Source organism: Drosophila montana, unplaced genomic scaffold (genome assembly GCF_035044405.1).
Source record: "Drosophila montana isolate Dmon_TW-CO22-7 unplaced genomic scaffold, ASM3504440v1 contig_1624_1, whole genome shotgun sequence".
Taxonomy (NCBI): domain Eukaryota; kingdom Metazoa; phylum Arthropoda; class Insecta; order Diptera; family Drosophilidae; genus Drosophila; species Drosophila montana.
In genome coordinates this window covers 4,451,103-4,463,125 of record NW_026996559.1, presented here as the reverse complement: position 1 = coordinate 4,463,125, position 12,023 = coordinate 4,451,103, and the positions used below count along the sequence as shown (strand labels likewise).

The window sequence follows — 12,023 nt, the reverse complement described above, 5'->3', positions numbered from 1 at the left end:
CGAAGGCTCCAAACAAATTAAATTGCCACAAAAGCTGTTTGCTATTTGACAGTCCCTTCATTTATTTCATATTTCTGCTTTTGTTTAAGTATTAACGGGCACAATTTAAAACGTGACAAATCTGATGCTGATTCTATAAAGAATTGAATGCTTAAATGCAATGTGAATGCATTGCATGTATTTAAATATTTTTAAATAATTTACAAAGTTTATGTTTATGCGATTTTATTAAAACTATTAAGTACCTGGTTTTCTTTTTTAATTATGGTGCCTTTTGCAAATTTAAGTATCTGTCCATTTTCTTCAGATGATTAAAAAACACTACAAATAATAGTCTTAATGAATCATTTTGACCCAATAGGAGTTTTAGCTACGCTTTAATCTTGAATAATCGCAACACTAATTCAAGCTTGCTTCAGAGCTAAAAACTTGATTATTTTTGTATTCTTTTGACCCTTGGCAAGGCCAAGAAACAAGCTTTACTTGCCATTCAGTGTAAGAGATTTTCTCTTTTTATGCAGAGTCTGCTTTGTGTTCTTTCTATTTAGCTTCAACAGAGTACGAAATAAGAAGGAATATCAGCATTCTTTCATTGCAATCAGCATTTCAGTGCACAACTCTGCTCTGCTTCATAGGACCCTGGCCTTACATATTCTTTCTGTTCAATGTTGCTAAAGTCTGAGTTATCAAAGCCGCTTAACGCTGCAGGCTCATAATAGAATTTCGAACTAGCGATTGCCGACAGACCTTCCCCACAATTATTACTTTTTACGGCACTCGCTCTTTTCGATAATCAAGCAATGTTATCGATAATGTTAGATAATTAAAATTTAAATTTTACAGCTTGCTTATAGTGTTTATTTAAATTATGTGTTGAGCAAATATACTTTTAGAATTTCCAGTAATAAATATATTGTAAACTGTTATCGTTATCGTGATAAAATCATTAGCTATAAATCGATAAAAAGCGGTCGATAGTTATAATCAACGCTTTATTAATAGTTACTTATGATATCATTATCGTTGCTATCGATACTCTTGGTATCGTTATTATCGATCCCTAACGTCTTAGCTAACGATACCACCTTTACAACAACACTAGAAGGTTAGTCCAAAGTGTGTTCTGCCTGTACACAGTCATAAGATATTGTATACAAGTGTTATTTATACTTATTTGCATATATTATTCTTATTTGCATATTACACCAAACATAATAAACAGCTAATTGTATTTGTTCTACTTAATTCTCGTCTCGTTTTAGGACAACAATTGAAGACAGCGGACAAATTGCATTCTCGCTTTAGGTAAGTCAAGCAAATGCGCTCACAAGTATGCAATTTATAAAAGGGAAATTTATCAAAAAAAAATATAAAAAAAAAAACTATTCCAGCCACTAAGCAATTTGATTTACCTGCTCAGAGCATAGATCAGGCTTAATCGTATTCCTAGCTCTGGTGCCTCTGATACAGTTCCGTAAGGTCAATTTGGTTTTTTTACTGCCATTTTATTGTTGGGCTTCTGTCAGTCTGTCGCCCGTCAATCCCTCAGTCCGTCAGTCTGTCAGCTCGTCAGCTGGCCCCTGCATCCGCCTGCGCCTTAGCGCACCCGTTTCGGCTCGGGTGAATGATAAATGGCTGGCACTGCGGTTGTAGGCAACATTAAGCGTTGTTGAAGCGCCACAGATTGCAATTGTTGCCCGCACACGCCCATAGCCCCTCCTCTCTGCCGCCTTTGTAGCCTCCACCCACCCATTTACTAGCTGATTTTTTTATGCGCTTCTCTTGCACTCGTCAAAGTTTTGCGGGCTGCTTTTTGTACTGCACAGGGCTTTGGGAGCTACGTTTCTCTGTCAGACAGCAACTTGTAATTTGTAATGCTCCGAGTGGCAAGCTGTTCTTGTTGAGCTTCTTGTTGTTGTTGTTGTTATTGTTGTTGTTGGTGGTGGTGTTGCAGTTACCGGTTAACAGTTACCAGCTATCAGTTACTGCTAGCCAGGTCATGATTTTGAAATGAAATGCATTTGTGAACTCTTGCGCTGATTTAATGATGTTTTAAAGAAGCGCCTCAAGGAACTTTGAAAGAAGGCACACTTCAAGTGCCAGCTACGACAAACATTCTCCTCCCTCCCTCTCTCGCTCCACTACTACCTATTCCATTACTTCAAATTTATTTAAGCGCGAATTTTGCCGAAATTATATCTTATATATTTATTTGTAACGAAATTTGTTCAAGGCAAAAAGTTAATACTTTAAAGGTAAGTAACTTGTTGAAAATACATACAAATCTAAGTCGAAGCACGACAGACATCTCGTACCACAAAAAGCAAAGCAAAAAGCTTTAAATCTAGTCCAACACCAGTCAGTCGCAATAATCTGGTTATCTGGACAGCTAACCTGATGGCTGTGGCCACTGGGTAACCTAGCTATTATTTTCAAAACTGCAAGATGACTGCTCGAAAAGATTTTTCAAAGCCATTTGGCATAAGCTTCGTTACGGGTCAATTTATCTAACAGTTCAAGGCGTCACTCTAGGTACCAAGCCTGAATACATAACGGTTTGAAATAAAAAATAAAATACAAGTTTCAACTAGATTTAAAGCAAATATATATTTTCAACATACCAGCACTGTGTCCTTAAGCCTTAAGGACCCTTCTCTAGATTTTTCCGTCTACTCTCTACCCACCGCAGCCTTCAAATACGCTCGATACTAATTGCACTTCAGTGCGTTTAACAAGTTATGAGCAAACGTCAATTGACATGCAACACGCACTCGTTTATTTTTCCCTTTTTTATTTTATTTCATCATATTCGTTCAATTTGCTCACTTTCATTTAATTTGCGCATCTAATTAGGGCCAATTATATGATTAAAAACAGCCTAAAAAGGACAACATTTCGTAAAAACAAATGCCTATACAATTTGTTGTTAGTTTTTAAATGGGTATCATAATTTATGCAGGAACCAGACATTTTCCGAGCCGCATAATAAACGCCAATTAATTATGATATCAGCTACAAAAAAATTAAAAAAACAACAAAGAAGGGTCTAAATTGTAAGTGCTTGACTAAGAAATATCCTGCAATCAAGCGTTGGGTCTCTGTAGACTCAAATGAATTTAGCAGGTCGATATCAATATCAAGAATTGCAGATAATGAATGTTCGGTGTTAAAAGAGTATCTCCCATTCGGTATACCTATACATATTTTCCATTCCTATCCTTTAAGCTACCAGTGCCAGTCTTAATGTCATCTTATACGACGGAAGTATAATAACAGACAGAGAAAATGTTACCCAATGGATGATGATGGATGATAGAAAGGCAATATTAGTTGCATAACCCAATAATAGCCTTCCAAAAAAATGTACGGGGTATACAAATTATGAAAGCTGCGGTTAAGAAAAGCAACAACAAAATCTGCAAATTGTCAAATGCCCGCTGGCACATACAAAAAATAATATGTTACATGCATGATGTATGTGTAGATAGGGCGTATTCAGAGTTGTCCACATTCATATATATATTGAAATAATGACAGCAAAAATATTGTGATGACTTTTTAATTAAAAATAACAAAAATGTTGTCAAAGCGTCGGCAGCAATTGGCGGCAACTCATAATTGCTAATGAATTTTATCAGAATAAATCTTATCAAAACTGCGGTCGAATTTTGGTCAACAATGTGTCAAACAATTTGGCATAACAAATAGTTATATATTTTTGTTATTATTATTAGATAAGGGAGTTTTGCACTGGCAATTTGTTGGGGATTGCAACCCACGCTGTGTGTGCAAACTCACCATAAGGTCAAAAGCGGGGATCAGGGGAGCCAAGCTTTTTGCCCTGCGAAAGAGTTCTGAATTTCCTGCATATTTAATTTATTCTGCTTCAAAGTAAGCTTCGGATAATCACGTAGAACAAGCTTAACAACTAGTAATCGCCTTAATTCGGTCTTAAAAGAGCCGGATGTCTGTAAATTTATGCAGGGGCCAATAAGCTGTTTAGGGCGACTGTGTTCATGTCAAACAGCATTTTACACGCCGCACTCTTGACCCCTTATCCCTCTCAAGATTCGGTAAAGGCACTTTCTACTCTACTTTCATTATCCTTATTAGAGCTTTTGAGGACACCCAGCGCGGCGCACATAACTTTCCGGCTGCACTTAAAGGGCCGCGTTCTCCATAACTTCTCAGAGATCCACTAGAGCGTTAGTCTGAGTTGATTTGAAAGCTGTTTAAGACAGTTCCAACAGTTCCAGTAATTCGATCAATTGGAGATATGAAAGTTACCTTTTGTGATGTAAATGCACACTTAGATACGATTTTCAAAAATTGTATAAGCCTTTCTTTGCCGATTTTATAAAGTCCAATCGAAGGTCAGAAAAAACGCGGAAACTGTTGTGCAGAGATGTCTCATTAGAGACATCTTTCACATCTTCGGAAATCACACTTTTCTCCCGTCCTCTCAGCCTGGACAACATCATTCATGTAAAAACATTTTAAACGTGATTTACCGATTACAGAAAATCCACTCCGCTGAGTGGAAATGGCGACTGAAGCTGAAATAAGAAAATCTAAATGCGCAAAGCCGGGTAATAGCCGATAGTGCCACATAAATTTGGCGCTGCGCAAATCTGCTTAGCTATACGAAATTTGCATCATTCAGAATGTACGCTGACATATTACTCATACGTTATGTTGACAGCCGCTGGTAGCTTCAGATGATTGGCAAATATGTTGACAACATGCCGCTGTCAGGGCCATTGCCCAGTTATTAGCTGACTTTGGATTTGGTTTTGCGCTTCTCTTTTTTATTTCTGTTGGCCAAAACAAATGGACGTTTTATGGCTAGGCCATCAACCACAAACTATGCTGGCCCAAGCACAAACATATCCACACTCATATATACATATAAATGTGTGTCTCTGTGTATTTTTTACTATGTTTATGTGTGTGTGTGTGTGTGTGTGTGTGTGATTTTTGGGTAGTTGCCATGAGCTCGCCATCGTTTTGCTGTTTGCTGTTGGCAAAAGTTCTAATTTTTCAAACCACAAAATAAAAAACACATTTCTTATTACAAATCGAGCAACCGGCGTGCCAAAAAAAATATGCTACAATTCTCTTCTCACACAGAGCTATGAACCAAACACACCCACTGCCCCGCATCAGTTTTCCTATCGCTATGCTTGATATACAAGTAGGTAATACCCTTTTCATAGACATTCAAGAAATTGGCCACGAGGCTACGTACCCCTAAAATTAAATAAATATTTTATATAAATAAATAAATATTGTTCCTAAATCTTAATTTATTCTTAGCTCTAGCGAAGAGGGAATAATAATAAACTATGCAAAAATCATTAAACTCCAGATTCCATTTCAAAAGAACCTTTTTTGTGATTTCATAAATATTATTGTTACTATTGCATTGAGCTTTCCACTTTATCTTAACGCCTTTTCTTTCTAGAAAATGAGAGCTTTAAATGATGACTTTAATGTGCTTAAAAGCTCTTTTATACTTAGTAATATAACTTAATAAAGTGTTGGTAAATTTCTTGTTCCTGTTTACTTTTAATTCATATAAAATATATTTTCCGTTTAACTTAGCAAGTGATTTTAATATGCTTTCAAATTAATTTATTCAACTCAGGATAATTTGTGTTCGCTTACAAAAATAAATATCATTAAAGGAACCCTGAATAAAAACAAAGTAAAAATATGTACTATTATATATACCATACAGAAAGTAATGTAGAGAAAAACAGAGTATTCGCTGAATGCCTTTAGATAGATTGATTTTCTTGCTTGTTATTTTCATTTTGTTTTTGATTTCTTTTTGTTTTTGTTTGTTTTTTTCATTTCATAAGTGAAATGGGCGACCTCCAAGCAACCAACTGACGCACTTATTTTGCGCTTTGAATCCAATCACGTACCAATTTCCAAATTTAACCTTTTTGAGCAGGGCCGGCGGTCGTGCAGCAATTGGTGGCAATTGAACTTGGCGCTGTGTGGCAGATACTGTGGCTGAGCCCGTGCCCGCTGCCTAGGCCTGGGAATATGCCTGTGGTGTGGTGCCAGTCGCTGGTGCCAATAAAAACCATTTGCCAGAGTGAAATTTATATGGCCGCGTCAATAAAAAAAGAAGGAGTTGGCAAACGATACGTGGCAGGGGCAAATTGCTCAGAGGGCAAACAGTCTTTGAACCGTTTCAATTGACCAACGGCCTGCCCCTCTCCCTCTCCCTGTGCCGCACCTGCGCCGCTTTTCCGGGCAGCTGCGGGCAGCTGTGAGTTGGGCGCTCCCCCAGAGCCTATAGTTGAATTTAGGCCACACTTTCTATGGCTGCACTTTGTTGCGGCCCTTTTGCTATATTAATTTCGAAAGCTGCGTTATTTGAGCGGCCGCACGAATTTGGCCTCAACTTACCCCTGACATCTACCAAAACCCCGCCTGCCGTTCCATCCCAGCCTTCGAGGCACAGTTCTTTGCTGTCTGTTTGGCCATTCGATGCCTGTAAGCGACACCATAAAATATTGAACGTGTTGAGCACACGCATTTACACACACACACACACTCGCAGAGTGCACTCCCTGACTCACTGACCTCGCCAAACTTTGACCCCATCGATAGGCCCTCTGTTTGTCTCTTTTACGCTCTTTGTGCATCTCGCTCTGTCTGCACAAATATTTTTTTTTTCTTTGCTGAGTGCGCGCGCCACTTTCAGCTTTTGTTGCCAATGTTGCTCATCAGACCTCTTTCCCCGCTCCCCCTCTTCCAACCGACCACCAACCCTCAACCCCTGACTCATGCCAATCGCCCATAGCCATTTCGGGTCCAGGCTGAGTCTTCATTTTCTTCATTTTGGCTGGCAGCACGCGCATTACATTACATTACATTACATGAGCAGGTCGCTGCGGGTCTACATCCATGTCCTGCCATGTCTGCTTTTAAGGACCCCTGAGCGCTACCCAGTCCTCACGTATACTTATAACACTTTATTCGCATTGTGTTCCGCTGTCTGTAGTCGAATGAATGTAATGCACTGGTACAAATGTGAGTGTTGAACTTATTGCAGTGATTGATGGAGCTACTTATGTGAGTGTAAGTGAATGCAAGTGTTAATGCTCTCTACTTAAGTTTCATTTTGTCTTTTCGACAACAATAAATCTGCAACATAATTGGTGGTATGCCAAAACTGTCCACATAACCCTCGTTCATTTGGTAGTTCACAATGGGCTCCACTAAACCATAAGAATATAATATTTTGTGTGAACGAGAGATCGATAGTATTGATTATGTTATCGGTAATTTTAGGCACTAATATTTAAATATATATACATTGGCAACTGTTTCGTCAAAATTGTAAATTTGTCAACTGGGACGCCTAGCGATAAGCGTGGGCGGTGCTTCTTTTGTGGGCATGGGCATAGGCAGGCATGGGCATACAAAATAAAGCTGAAGGCCAAATATTGGGGTTAATCTCACCCCTATCTGGAACTATCGATACAAATAATTGAGAGAATCGCCTCATTTGCACATAATCTAAACAAAAACCAAGAATTGACGCAGTGTCGTGTACGGTCGGATCCCGAATGTTGGACACGCGTCCATCCCTAGCAACGCTTTAATAATGGATATTACTGTCGAACATTATCGATTAGAATCGATATGTCGCTAATCTTTTAAATATCGACTTATTTACTCTCAATGTTTCGATTTATTAAAAACAACACAACTACACTAAAATTTCCGAACTTATCTTATTTGGGTATTACCAATCATCTTTTAACCTTTGAAGTACTTATCGCAGTTGCTAAGCCAACCACAAAATCGTCCCAGCGGGCGATCACATTACAAAAGGATTTACTGCCGCCCCAATACCCATTGAAAATATGTCCCCACTCCAAAATTGTTTTAGTGTTCTTTATGGATAATCATTTCGATTGCTATCCACTCTGCCTGGCGCTAGGCGCGTAATATATCTGGCGCGGTTTCAGCTTTATATTGGGCAAAAATTGATGCCATCTGTTCGGCATTTAATGCGTTTGGCCAGTGTTGGGTACTGCTGCAGCAGTGTTGGTATAAAGTTGGGCTGGTGTCATACAGAACTCCTGCCTGGACGGCAGCTTCGTATATATATATATATGTATATATTCGGGGCTTTTTGTTTTTTAATGCAGTGGCTGCATAATTTGAGCACACGTAAGTCGCCTGCATTATCCGGGCAATAAATCGGACAAGGCTTTCCACGGTATGCGGTCAAGCAGTTAATTTTAACCCTGGCAGCTCAATTTGCACACGATTTGCTGCCCCGTGCTGACCAGTGGCCAGTGGCCATTTGCACCTGAAGCTGCCTGCAACTGTAGTCAGTGCCAGAGCCACTTGAGTTGGCATTCAAATTACGTTTCATTACGTTTATTGGTACGTAACCTAGTACCCCTTGCCATCCATTTTTATCCGCTGAAACGCCGTCTAACCTTATTTTCCTGTCGGCCCGAAACTTTTGAATTCAATTTGTTTGCCAGCGGGCAAGCTGCCAAACCGAAACCAGCTCAATTCAGGCGCCCGTTTAGCATTTGCCTGGCTGTCGCTCTGGCCAAAGTTATTGATTTAATTCGTATCTGGGGAATGCTTAATCAAAAAATATACCCGCTGCCAATTTGTTAGACACAAAGTGTAGTTTATGTGTGTGTGTGTGTGTGTGTGTGTGTGCGTTTGCCATTTCTCGTTTGCTATATTCCAGCATAGTTTTCCCCATTTTCCTTTCATTTTTTGTTTTGGGCATATTATTGATTGGCTCATAATTTCCCCATGGCTAGTTGGCCATGCTTCGGCTGTCAATTGCCAGTCAGTCAATGGCATTTTCTTAGCTCTATTCTCTAGCTCGTTCCAAAACGAAATATTATACAACAAGAAACTCACCTATTTTTATACAAATACAACAAGTGTGCGATCGAACACTCCTGACAATTATCTCTGCGTTTAAAACTGATTGTCCTGTCTGATTGACTGACCGACTGGCTGCTTGATTGGCGAGGAACACACAACCCAAAATCGAAAGGGCTAGGAAGCTGAAAGCTGACTGTAATTTCATTTGTGGTGGAAGTGTAAAAAAATCGTGGAAAACGGTCGCTTGTAACTTTATTGTTTAAAATTCAATCGGCTTCTTAGTCATTTTCAGATATCTTTGTTCAAATTCAATTAATATGTTTTCCACAGTTTTCGGTAAATCCAATTCAAGCTTATCATCATGAGACCAAAGTATTCGGAAAACGTTGATTCCAACTTTTGAATATCAAGTTGATAAACTTTAAAATCATTTTCATATATATATGTAAAGTATTGGAACTGGGGTTCAAGGTAGTGTGCGAAGATTTAAGATGGAAAGATTTGTAGCAAAAAATTTGAGCCGAGCAAGGCCGAAAAATGCAAGCTAGTTTGTAAATATTCATGGTGATTGGGAATATCTTAAAAATAATTATTTCTAGTCTGTATTCATCTCTTTCTAAATATTCACTATATTCTATACTCAAAAATAAAACATTCTTCGCCAAGAGATTGTGTAACTGCATACTTGCTATTGATCTATCAGAACTGAATTATACGCAAAATTAGTCCCAGTAAGGATTTACCATTCAGTTATTGATAACTTTATATTAACCACTGATTAGCTTACAATATTATGTACTTATAACTTTGACAGCTATGCATTTAATAGGATAAATTCTACCAAAAAGACTTTCATTATAATACGATATAAATTCTTTTAGATTTTGAAATTTCTCATGGCTTATAATTTAAAATTTGGCTGGGTGCCAACTAGCCGAAACTCTTTGTTTTCATCAGACAGCGCTCTGTTGGGGATTGGGTCCATTTTGTTCAGACACGCTCAGCCATTAGGCACTCCATTAAACGTACGCTTAACAAGCTGCTGTTCCAAAGTGCTTCCCCAAATGGCTTAAAACTGGCCTTAAAGCCACAACTTTGCATCGTTCACCCCGCATTTAACACTTTGCCAACAGCTTCACTATTTTTTTGTTGTTTTTTTGCTCCACTTTTAAAACATTTTAAATCTGAATCTATAAATTTTAAATTACTTGCATGTGGTAAAATCTTTGCAGAGCTGAGCAAAACCGCAACGGCATTTTCATTTTGTCACCCAATCCCAACGACCTAACCACTGTCTGACCATCAGCCAGCGTCCACCATCCAACTTCCAGCAGTTTCTCTCTCCATCCCGCTGTGAGTCTATTACTGTCGCCTCCCATTTTCACACTTGAAACGGAACTTGGTTTTTATGTACGTACCATACTTTAACTTCACTTTTGCAGTGGACACTACAAATGTTCTATACGCCATTTGTTGTCAACGGACCAGCCATTAGAGCCGTATAAAAAGTGATAGCCTCTAAATATATATAAGTATGTATTTCAAGCAGGACTATAACAAGAAATAACGGCATTTGGCACGCCGAAGATTAAATACCTTTGAACTTATAGGGCTGAGTAATTCTTTAATTCCAAAGTTATCCGACCAATTCTTCTAATACCAGCCATTTTAGTAGTCCGATTTAATACAGTTAAAAACAGAAAAGTTAGGTATTCGTATTTGTATGTTTTTGTGTGCAAGTGTGAATGTTTGTTTTGTTATATCAAACCCTGAGAAATTTTACCTCCCGTTTCGATGCAATTGTACAAAAAAGCACCTCTCCGCGATTCTCATGAATTCGAGTAAACCTTACTGGTTTCCATGCATTGGTTATAAGTGTAAAGTGATGCTAGTTTGTGTCCTGCTGTATGTAGAATGATACGCATGCTTGTCAACTTTTTATGTATACATGTTTGTTTGTATGCTTGTATGTGTGTATGTTTGTTTGTAAGTATTTTATTATGTTTGTATCTGTGCGTATGTATGTATGTTTGGACGTGTGCATGAATGTATGTTCTGTTATACCAAACGATGAACAAGTTTACTTCTCTTTGCGATGCAATTTAAGTAAAACGAATTTTTAAACGTAAAACGATTCTCATAATTTCAAGTTAGACCTACAGATTTCCATGCTTTGATTATAAGTGTGAAGTGATGGTAAGTTGCATTGTGTTGTATGTAGTTTAATATGTATGTATTTATGTATGTATATATGTTTGTATGTAAGGATCTAATAATGTATGTATGTGTGTCTGCATCCCTATGTATGTATATATGTAAATGTGTGTATTTATATACTTCCTTACGAACATAAGTATGCATGATCTTTATGAGACCGATACGGTCCAAATAAAGACAAATAAGTGTTCTAGTAAACCTTAAAGCGTATAACTATATCTAAATATAGATAACAGCTAGTCAAATAAGACTGATGGCAGTCGGTGAAGCATGTTAATTGTAACTAATTTGTTGTACCTTTTTCTAATGATATGGTAAATGGCAAAGTCTTGGTGTCTTATTAAATTGTAGACGGGCACAACTTAGTTGTGATATAAGTTTGCCCTTTTCGAAATGCCATCAGGTCTAGTTATTCCACTTGCTACTTCTTGGCACTTTTGAATACTTGCAATTGTTCAGTTTGGCTAACAAAGCAAATGCGGAGATCTCGTCCAGCATTTTGAGCTTCAGCCACTCGAAAGTGCCAGCGAATTGAGCAAGAGGCAAGAATGGAGCTAAAACAGATAACAATGGTGAGCAACTGCGATGGCCAGGATGACGAGAGGACGACGACACTTCAACCTTCAACGAACTTTCAACGCAAAAGGTGCAAAATAAAAATTGCCAAACAACAACGAAAAAAAAAGAAAACGAGAAACGTTGCAACAACATAAACAACAACAAAGGGCAACCAGAGCTGTGGTAGTGGCAAACTTCTGAATAATTTATCTGGCGCTGAAAGGACGTTTTCATTAAAATTCGCCAACGTATTTAAAGTGCGAGATAACTCCCAAAGAGACGATTATTCAAGTGAGTTCATTTGCCTGCTTGGAATGCAAAATGCGATAATACAAGCTCTACATACATACATGTGTACAAAT

The 12,023-nt window shown here is 38.2% G+C and overlaps 1 protein-coding gene across 1 annotated transcript in view; it reads left to right on the top strand.

Annotated features, from left to right (window-relative positions):
- Nucleotides 1-1,206: 1,206 nt before the first annotated feature.
- Nucleotides 1,207-12,023, top strand: part of LOC135440606 (uncharacterized) — a 50,266-nt gene continuing 39,449 nt past the window's right edge. Inside the window, exon 1 of the mRNA XM_064699870.1 lies at nucleotides 1,207-1,305. The gene's annotated coding sequence lies outside the window, so the exon portion shown is untranslated. The remainder of the gene's footprint in view (nucleotides 1,306-12,023) is intronic.